Genomic DNA, 10,343 nt, shown 5'->3' with positions numbered 1-10,343 from the left:
GCGCGAGGAGAGGCGCCCGCCCGGAAGTGGAGCTGCGCGTGCGCCCTGGCTGTGCGGCGGGGGGCGGGGGGGGCGGGGTCAGGAGGGGCGTGGCTGGGACGTGGGAACTGGGGAAGGCAGAGCACGCGATGATGACCTGGTTAGTGGGACTTGCCTGTGTGGATCCCTGGACTAGGTATAGATTTAGTTGTTACTAGATAGTACCGTCACGGGTGATGACGGAGCAGCTGCAGCAGTTCTGAGCTACTTTCTTGTCCTCTGGAGGGGCAGGGTTGGAATATGAAGTAATAAGGTTTCGTTTGGAGATCATTAGGAGTGGAGCCCCTAATAACTGGAGCCCTTGATCCTTCCTGAAGTCCTATATTAATTTTAAGAGAATGCCTTAGGGCTGGAGATTTGGCTCAGCGGTTAAGAGCCCTGTCTGCTCTTCCAGAGGGCCTCACTCCAATTCTCAGCAACCACCTGGTGGCTCAGCCATCTATAACGACATGTGGTGCCCTCTTATGGCGTACAGGCAGACATTGTATATATAATAAATAAATAAATCTTTAATAAACCTTTTAAAAACGGGCGGTGGTGGTGCTCGCCTTTAGTCCCAACACTCGGGAAGCAGAGGCAGGCGGTTCGCTGCGAGTTAGAGGCCAGCTTGGTCTACAAAGGGAGTCCAGGACACAGAGAAACTATGTCTCGAAAAACGAGAGAGAGAGAGAGAGAGAGAGAGAGAGAGAGAGAGAGAGAGAGAGAGAGAGAGAATGAATATGCCTTAACGATTCCTGAAGGTTACCATTTAACTATGCGAAAGTTGCCTAACAGTAAGCGCAATTTAAGGGTAGCTCAGGTGCTTGCTAAGCTCCATAACGATGTGGCACATTACACACACGATTTCACTCATTACTGCTACACCGAGGTGCGGATGCACTTTTTAAGGTGGGACACAGAAGGGAAGGTGGCTAGATTTAAGGACTGAGACCAGGATTTCCGCCTGGGCACTTGCTTCAGGGCTCAGGTTTTTATTGTAGACTAATCCAAAAGCACAGCTTGTCGTTTATATGCAAATGACTCTACTAGTATTTGTGCAACCAAATACCTACTTTTAAAAAAATATACAATGAATGGCTGTTATTTTACATAGTTACTGTTTTGCCTGCATTGGTTAGCAGAAGAATCATCCAGAGAGGAGAGTTAATTAATTTTTCAATAATTTTCATAATTAGGAGAAGGGGACTCAATAATTTTTTTCAAGGGCTTGCCCCAATGACCTGACTTCTCTTTACCTTTTATGTGTTCCATTCTCCAGGAGTGTCACCCAAGCCAACATGGGCTTTTGTGGGACACTGTGACACTTTACTTTGTGTATTATTTATTCTTCAGAAGCTGAATAAGATTTCCTATGAGGGTATAATGTATTTTTAAACCATTTTTTAGTGATTCACTTAATGCTTTTAACATTAAAGCGCTTCTAATGGCAATCATTAAGGTGTAAACATGGGAAAGTTGTGAAAAAATCTAGAAGCTTACAATCGTAGCTGAAGAACTGCAGTTCACTGTTATCTCTTGCTGTTCTTGGTTTCTAACTGAGCCTCTGTGACCAGTCTTCCTAATACACTCTCTTATATGGAAAGTAGAGTTGGTTTTAGTTGTTTGTGACCCAAAACTGTTATGGCCTGAATTGTGTTTCCTTAGTTCACAACCTCGTCTACTTCAGAGTGTAACTGTATTTGGACATAAGGGCATTAGACCTCTTTGCTTGTTTGTTTTCTGTAATAAACATGTCAGGGCTTGTTTCAAAGCCCAGTGTAGGACATGTCAGGGCTTGTTTCAAAGCCCAGCGTAGAAAATAGCTGACAGCCCAAAAAGCTGACGTCTGACCAGATGTGTGAGTGATAGATAAAACCTTAGTAGTAAGTTCTGACCTAGGAGCAGCCAGGACTGCAAGTTGGTGATAAGAGTGCCGCAGAAAGCTAGATGTGTGAATTAGAGAGGGTAAGGCTAAAGTAAGTATAAAAACCCTGAGAAGAAGCAGCCAGCTCTCTTCGCTCTCTCTTCTCTTCGCTCGCTAGCTCTCTAGCTCTCTCTCTCGCTGTCACCATGATCACCTAAAATGCTACCAGCCGATGGGCGCTCTCCCAGGATGGAGCAGACAGACATGCTGTCAGAAAACAACCCGAGAACTGAATCAAGTCGCAGCAGCGAACCTGTTCGACAGAACTTCACGATATCAGGTCGTATACCCTAATGGCATAAGCTCCCAGAACATTGATATTATAAGATGCTAAATGTTACTCCTATTAGAATTAGGATAGTGTTAAGAGTTAATGGAATGGTATTGGTGGCTTGGCCTTGGAGCCTTAGCCGCTGCCTTTTGTTGTAGTTGCCTTTGTATTGCTAATAAACCTCTCTTGCTAAATAGTACCACTTGCTCTTGGCCTGACTCTTTTGTTCCGGATTCTGAGTGTAAACTCTCTGCTCGCGACAGCTGGCGTAGTCGGCAGGATTCGGAACAAGGCTGGGGAGAGGATTTGTTTATGCTAACTTTCCCCAATTTACATAAGGCTTGCACGTAATCTGGCTGAAAACTTATATCGAGTTACCAGGTGATTACCGGACTCCTCGATGCCAGAGGAGCGGGGAAAGCCTGGGTCCGAAAACACCACCCTCCCTAAGGGTGCGGAAGTAGGACGAACTCAGTGCCCGATGCCAACTGAAGAGCTGGTTAATGGCACAGAGGAAAGGAACTCAATATAAGGCAACTAAAATTCAAACAAATGCTGAAATTTTTCAGTAAACGAATTGAAAGATTGGCCGATCTAAAATTTGAAAAATTAATCAAGAGCACTCAAACAAGTAACCTTCAGTGGTACCTTAGGAAAAGAGAGATTAAACTGCTATACTGGTTGGCAAATAAGCTGTGGAAATGAAGTCTTTAATTAAGAAAATGAGAGGTTTACATCTAAATCCAGCCACAGGAAGCCCCCCAGAAACTGCAGAAGAATAGAAATGGTTGGGAACAGCCCAGGCAGTTAAAAATAGAATTGGCATGAAACCTACTGATGTAAGAATAGATCTTATTGACCCATCAGTAGTGCAACCGCTGGTAAAACAGGCGCCTAAGAATGAAGTACCAGCAATTTTGGTGAAAACTATACAGGATATAGACAAGGACCAAATTATGGGCAAAAGGCTAGCCATGAATATAGTGAGGAAACAGAAGAACCTGGCCAGTTCATCTGAACCCTCATACTCTTTCCCGGTAGTAACTACAAGTAAAAGGACTCCAATCAGGAACATTGCCAGTCGTCTGAATCCCCTCAGCGATGGCAGACAGCCCCATTATACCCCGGGAACAGAGGTCAAAGAGTCCAGACCATACTCCCCACAGGAGATGGCAGATTTAAGACGGGAATATGCCCAAAATGGTCAGAAAGATGCACAATACATGGTCAGATTGTGGGAAAAAGGGGCTGACACAATCATTCTAACAGAACAGGAGATGGGACGAATTAGGGAATCATAGAAAACCCGTCTATCTATGAAGCATTGGAACATGTGTTGGACACCGCTAAAGGTGACACACACCCACTCCTGGATTGGATAACTGCAGCCTGGCGCTTAGCTTTCCCCACCCTAGATCTAACACAATTTGAAACAGCAGGTAGATGGACAACTTATGCAGAGGCAATTAACATTTGCAGGAAACTGGGTATTCTATGGTTCATATATAATGAGGCTAACACACCCCAGGCAGCACCATTTTTGCCATCCTTCAAGCGAATTATAGTTAAAGGAGCTCCACAACATCTGAAAATGAGCTTGACAGGAAGCATTCAGGGCTGCCAAACAGTGGCAGAAGCTATTAATTTCTTTAAAGGCTTCAGAGAATTAGAACAAGAACGAGTGGTATCTTTCCAAGCGAAAGTCAAACCTAGAGAGCAGTGATAAGACCTTTCCTGAGGACAAGACCTTTTTTAGGCAACGGGGACCGCAGGGCCCCTCACCCACAAGCACAAGTCAGACAATGGCAACGGAACCAGAATGGCAGGACCTAGACTCCAGACCATTTGTTAACTTCCCAATAGATATAAATGGAAAATTACAACCAGTAAGGTGGCTACTAGATACAGGAAGTCAAATTAGTATTATAAACTGCCACCCAAACCAAAACAAAGGATTTAAAAATATACAGGTACAAGGAGTAAATTCAACTAAAACAGTACCAGTTATTAAGGTAACAGTAGACTTATTTGGTAAAAAATATGAGTTAGACATGGCAAGCTTTACTGCACCCTCAAGTGTTTTAGGAATAGATCATATTAAGATGCTTTTTCCAAAATTTTTGCAAATCAAAAATATTAAAAAATTCTTCACTAATTTAGCAGAAGTAAAAATAGAACCCGTAAGGTTACCAGAAATTAAGCCCTCCTTCACCCCACAATATCCTATTAAAGGGGGAATAGAGGACATTACAAACACCTTAAAGGAACTGCTTAAAGAAGGTATAGTGACACCTACCCAAAGCTTTAATTATAATTCACCCGTTTGGCCAGTATTAAAGCCAAATGGCAAATGGAGATTTACAGTAGATTATAGAAAAATTAATGAATTAAGTCCAAAAATGCCAGGAACCTTACCTGACATTGAGGATATATTTTTAAGAATAAGACAAGCAGCACCAAAGTGGATGGCAACTATAGATCTCTCAGATATGTTCTTTGGAATACCATTGCATCCAGCATCACAAGAAATAACAACTTTTACCTGGCAGTCAAAGCAATATAAATTTTTAAGACTGCCTCAAGGCTATCTAAACAGTCCAATTATAGCCCACACCACCCTAATGAAAACCCTGGAGGACTTTGATAGTCAGGGGGTGGAGTTAGTATCTTATATTGATGATTTGATGATTTATGGACAGGACAAAGACAAAATTCAAGATACAGTAAAAGATTTAATACAACATTTAAGAGATAAAGGATGGACTATTAATCAAACCAAGGTTCAAGGACCTAGTAAGCAAGTAAAATTTCTAGGAGTACATTGGTCCACAGAAGGACCTAAAATACCAGAAGAAGTTATTAGTAAACTAGATACTCTGGAACAGCCTAAAGATAAGCAGCAGGTGCACCACCTGATAGGACTGTTTGGCTACTGGCGCCAACACATTCCTTATCAGCAACTCCTACTGCAGCCTCTTTACAAAATTATCAAAAAAGCTCAAGACTTTGAATGGTCAGAAGCACAGGAACGGGCGGTCAGAACCATGATTGACCTAATCAGACAGTATCAATCCCTTGGCTATATTAATAAGGAAGATACAGTAATAATAGAAGTATTGTATACAAAGGGATATGGTAATTGGAATATCTTTGCAAAAGGAAGTAGATTAACACCAATTGGCTTTTACTGCAAAAAGTTCCCATGGTCAGAAAATAAATACTCTCTATTTGAGAGGACCATCTGGGCTACATATGAGGCATGCAGAACTGCCCACTCACTAATAAAGAATAACCCAACTGTGATTTGAACAGAAATGCCCATTATAGACTGGATTAAAGCACCAGGAGAAGCCTGGGCAGGACAACCCATGGAAGGCAAAGTACTTCACTGGAAGTGGTACCTGTCAGACTTTTTCAGACACAATAAAGTATCAACCCAGGGTTGTATATCCCAAGCCTCAGAAGAAGTTCTGAGATCAGGAAATACAGAAAACCCAACCTGGTTGATACCACCTAGTCTTATACCTAAGGGCGCTGAACCTGGCCCAGATCAGACCATTGGTCTGTGGGGCACTAAGGAGTTCAGCAAGAATATACCAAATGCATGGTTTATGGATGGGTCATCAACAACTACTAATAATATAGTGAAGTGGAAAGCTGCAGCCTATAGGCCAGAAGATGGTAAGGTCATAACTGACCAAGGAACTGGAAAGTCAGTGCAACATGCAGAAGTAATTAGCAGCTAGACAAACAAAGCAGGAAAATAGGATATGTTCCCCACTATATGGATGGTGGGAATGGTTTAAAGAAATGGTAATGGTAGCAGGCATTGCTATTGTTGTCATTATTCTTGCAAAATTTGCTTTATCATGCAGAAATAGAAGAAAATATGCCAAACTTCGGAAAAGGACCCAGTGGAAGACGGTGTGACCCATTACAGCGCAACGGACCCCGCATTTTCATCTCATACTTCTACCACAGGCATTTTGACGAAATCAATGATCTTCTACATAGAATGGGATTGGCATTTGGACACATTGGAGAAGAATCCTGTCATTTCTGTCGACACAGATTCTCATCCATGTTCCTTTCAGGCCCCCCGGATGATGATAAATTGTTATTTTTAATGAATCATTTTGTACATCACCCTTTGGATAATATGCGAAGTCACCCAGTAGAAAAAATAGTACATATGTTAGCAAGCCTATTATCTTGTTATATTATGAAAGGATCTCATACTCATTATAGTTTATGTAAGGCAATGATAAGACATGACCCTTATAAAGCTAGAATGTTATTATATGGAGATTATTATTGCAGTTGTGCAGTGGAACATGTTTATACCCCAAAATAGCTTACAATCATGGGCAATTAGAGCACCTGATAGCACCAATGATGGATGAAATGTTATTAGAATTTGCAGCCTTTAAAACATGGTATGAAATGAATAGAAGATATAGAATTTTAAAACGTTTGCATATGGAAGCTAAGTTAAGGAAACAATTTACTTTAATTACTAGAAGTTTGCGCCATTATGACTTTGTAAACCCCAGCCCTGTGAGGCAACTGTTTAACCATCAATAGCCAACAATTGATGGCTTAACCAGGATGACACCTTTCATGTTGACATCATTTCAGGTGTCAGGGGGTGGAATGTAATAAACATGTCAGGGCTTGTTTCAAAGCCCAGTGTAGGACATGTCAGGGCTTGTTTCAAAGCCCAGCGTAGAAAATAGCTGACAGCCCAAAAAGCTGACGTCTGACCAGATGTGTGAGTGATAGATAAAACCTTAGTAGTAAGTTCTGACCTAGGAGCAGCCAGGACTGCAAGTTGGTGATAAGAGTGCCGCAGAAAGCTAGATGTGTGAATTAGAGAGGGTAAGGCTAAAGTAAGTATAAAAACCCTGAGAAGAAGCAGCCAGCTCTCTTCGCTCTCTCTTCTCTTCGCTCGCTAGCTCTCTAGCTCTCTCTCTCGCTGTCACCATGATCACCTAAAATGCTACCAGCCGATGGGCGCTCTCCCAGGATGGAGCAGACAGACATGCTGTCAGAAAACAACCCGAGAACTGAATCAAGTCGCAGCAGCGAACCTGTTCGACAGAACTTCACGATATCAGGTCGTATACCCTAATGGCATAAGCTCCCAGAACATTGATATTATAAGATGCTAAATGTTACTCCTATTAGAATTAGGATAGTGTTAAGAGTTAATGGAATGGTATTGGTGGCTTGGCCTTGGAGCCTTAGCCGCTGCCTTTTGTTGTAGTTGCCTTTGTATTGCTAATAAACCTCTCTTGCTAAATAGTACCACTTGCTCTTGGCCTGACTCTTTTGTTCCGGATTCTGAGTGTAAACTCTCTGCTCGCGACATTTTCCCAGACAGGGTTTCTCTGTGTAGCCTTTACTGCCCTGAACTCACTTTGTAAACCAGGTTGGCCTGGAACTCACTGAGATCTGCCTGCCTCTGCCTCCCCAAGTGCTGGAATTGCAGGTGTGAGTCACTGCAGTGGGCTGATAAGTGTATTATTAAGGAAATAGTTAAGTTAAAAATGAGGTTTTCAGGGTAGACCCTAATCCAATCTGAATGCAGTCCTTATTTATTTATTTATTTATTTATTTATTTTACATACATGAGTGCTGTGTCTTCATGAATACCATTACATATGGTTGGGAGCCACCATGTGGTTGCTGGGAACTGAACTCAGGACCTCTGGGAAAGCAGCTAGCGCTCTTAACCACTGAGCCATCTCTCCAGCCTCAACAGTCCTTATTTTAAAAGGAAAAAATTGAATTACATTTTTTGAGACAGGGTCTCCCTAAGTTACTCTCTAGCCTGGGCTGGCTTGAATTCGCCATCCTCGCACTGAGCCTTCTAAGCCTGTGCTACCACACCTGGTATGACAGGACCACATGAAGACACAGCCTGAAGGCGGCTCTCTGAGCCAAGGAGAGGCCTCGGAGGAAAGCAAGCACAGGGCTGAGACAGAGTGCTTGTCTAGCATGCCACAGCTCTAGGCTTCATCTTTAGCATCACACAAACCAGGCTTGGCATGCCTTGTGATCTCAGTGTTTGGGAAGTGGAGACAGAAGAATCAGAAGTCTGAGGTCATCTTTGGCTACAGTGAGTTCAAAGCCAGCCTTGGCTACGTGTTACCTTACTCCTTTGTCTCCTACAGCCTCCATCTTGTTTAGGTACAAAAATCTATAGAACCCTGTTATGGAAACCTAGCAAAGTAATACTAAAAAAAAAAAAAAGGTAGAACTATAGTATAAATATTGCTATTATGGTAAGCAGAAGTTATTTTATTCCAATTCTTTTGATAAAGATAAGACTCATTTAACTGACCATGTAGATTGCTGACTTATAAGATAATACCTACTAGGAAGTATTTTTATTTAAATAGTTAATGCTTCAAAATACTCTGGCATTCAGAAAGTCTCCTTTAAGACATTTTCCTCTCCAAAATAAACTATGACAAAAGACTTGCCAGTAGAGCGTATAAAATCTCTTTTTAACTTGTCAGTTTGCGTTTCTGTACTGTAACCCTTCACTGCAACCTACACTGACATAACACTTTCTTAAGTGGATGACTTACCTGGTTCTATTTGAAATACTTCTTGCCACCATTATAATAGCTATTATGGCATTTGTCAAGAAATTGAGACGTACAGTTTCCAAATATTTTTTTTGTTTCACTGACGCTTACACCATTTTTCATGATCCCTGTCAATCACGCAGTTTCCCTAGTAATAGCTTTCTGATGGTTTCGCATGTCCTTCTGAAGTCAGTGCTAGGAGTCTGCACTTGCTCTACAACAGTAATAAATGATTTTTCCCTCCTGCCACTTCACCTGATGTTCCCCACTTGGGCCAACTTTTCCTATTTTCTACCTTCATGCACTTACCAGCCTTTACTCTCATGCCTTAAAACTTTTCATAGTCTTTCTTACATATATAACCACGAAAGAAGTAAAAAAGAAAAAAAGAAAAAGAAAAGCGTCTCTATTGCATTTAAGGCACCACGACTAGAAGCTTTAATGAACTGGGTTGTTTTTTTTTTCTTCAACCTCCAAGTTGGTCAAATCATAACCATCCCCCTCAATTCTTGGTACAATTGGGGGCCTTACACATGGTAAACTAGTAGTTTATTGGAGCCACATTCCTCTCCTGTATAATTCAGATATCTGCTTTCAATATCATGATCTTTTTTCAGGGCTGCACCTTTGGTTTGGACTGGTTTTTTAATTTTCTTCTATTTGTTTATTTATTTATTTATTTTGCTTTTTTGTTTTTTCAAGACAGGGTTTCTCTGCGTAGCCTTGGCTGTCCTAGACTCACTTTGCATGCCTTTAATCCCAGCACTCGGGAGGTAGAGGCAGGTGGATCGACCTGAGTTCGAGGCCAGCCTGGTCTACAAAGGGAGTCCAGGATGGCCAAGGCTACACAGAGAAACCCTGTCTCAAAAAAACAAAAAAAACAAAAACAAAACAAAAACAAAAACAAAAACAAAAAAAGAAAAGAAAGAAAGAAAGAAAGAAAAGTATCTTGTTCCAATTTCTTCATCCAAAATTACTCTCAGGTAAGTCCCCTGATATGCTTTGATGGTGTTACCCTAGCACTTTCTTCCTAACTTTATAGGAGTGGCTTCATCACAGGCTTTTATTTTACCCATAAACTTAAGATTTTTCTCCTACACTGATGACCATTCTTTAGTTACAGTAGTGTCACCTTACCTCTAGCAGGCATCAATATTTTCATACATTTACTGTCTTAGAAGCTAAATCTAAACCCTATAAGGATTTTCATTCATTTCCGGAGTTTGTGAATGGCCTAGGATTAGTGATTATATCTTGCTCTTATTTTTTCCACAAAACTGTGATTAACTAGGTAAAACAAAGACTAGTATGCGCGAGTCAGTGAGTCAGTGGTTCTAACAAGGAAGGGTTCATAGGATGAGAGCAGCAGGTTAGACCATGGTGCGTAAGAGCTTGACGTGGTCACCTCCGACCAGCAGTACCTTCTGCACCTTGTCACTTAGAGCTCCGTAAACGTGCTTATAAACATGATGATGTGGCCAGGCATGGAGGTGCATGACTTTTATCTCAGCTCTTGGGAGGCAGTGGCAGGAGG

General features: G+C 41.7%; 2 long non-coding RNA genes across 2 annotated transcripts in view; both read left to right on the top strand.

The window, feature by feature from the left end:
• Positions 1 to 93: 93 nt before the first annotated feature.
• The window catches only part of LOC311607393, a 46,548-nt gene continuing 36,298 nt past the window's right edge, over positions 94 to 10,343 (top strand). The window contains exon 1 of the long non-coding RNA XR_014782579.1: positions 94 to 175. This is a non-coding gene — a long non-coding RNA (uncharacterized lncRNA). The remainder of the gene's footprint in view (positions 176 to 10,343) is intronic.
• LOC311607076 lies at positions 1,767 to 7,520 on the top strand. The gene is made up of 2 exons (XR_014782524.1): positions 1,767 to 2,222; positions 6,089 to 7,520. It is a non-coding gene; the product is annotated as an uncharacterized lncRNA (long non-coding RNA).

This window comes from Acomys minous, assembly GCF_964271855.1.
Source record: "Acomys minous genome assembly, chromosome: 10".
In the NCBI taxonomy this organism is placed as follows: Eukaryota; Metazoa; Chordata; class Mammalia; order Rodentia; family Muridae; genus Acomys; species Acomys minous.
Note: the sequence above shows the minus strand (reverse complement) of the source record. Positions and strands in the feature narration are given on the sequence as shown.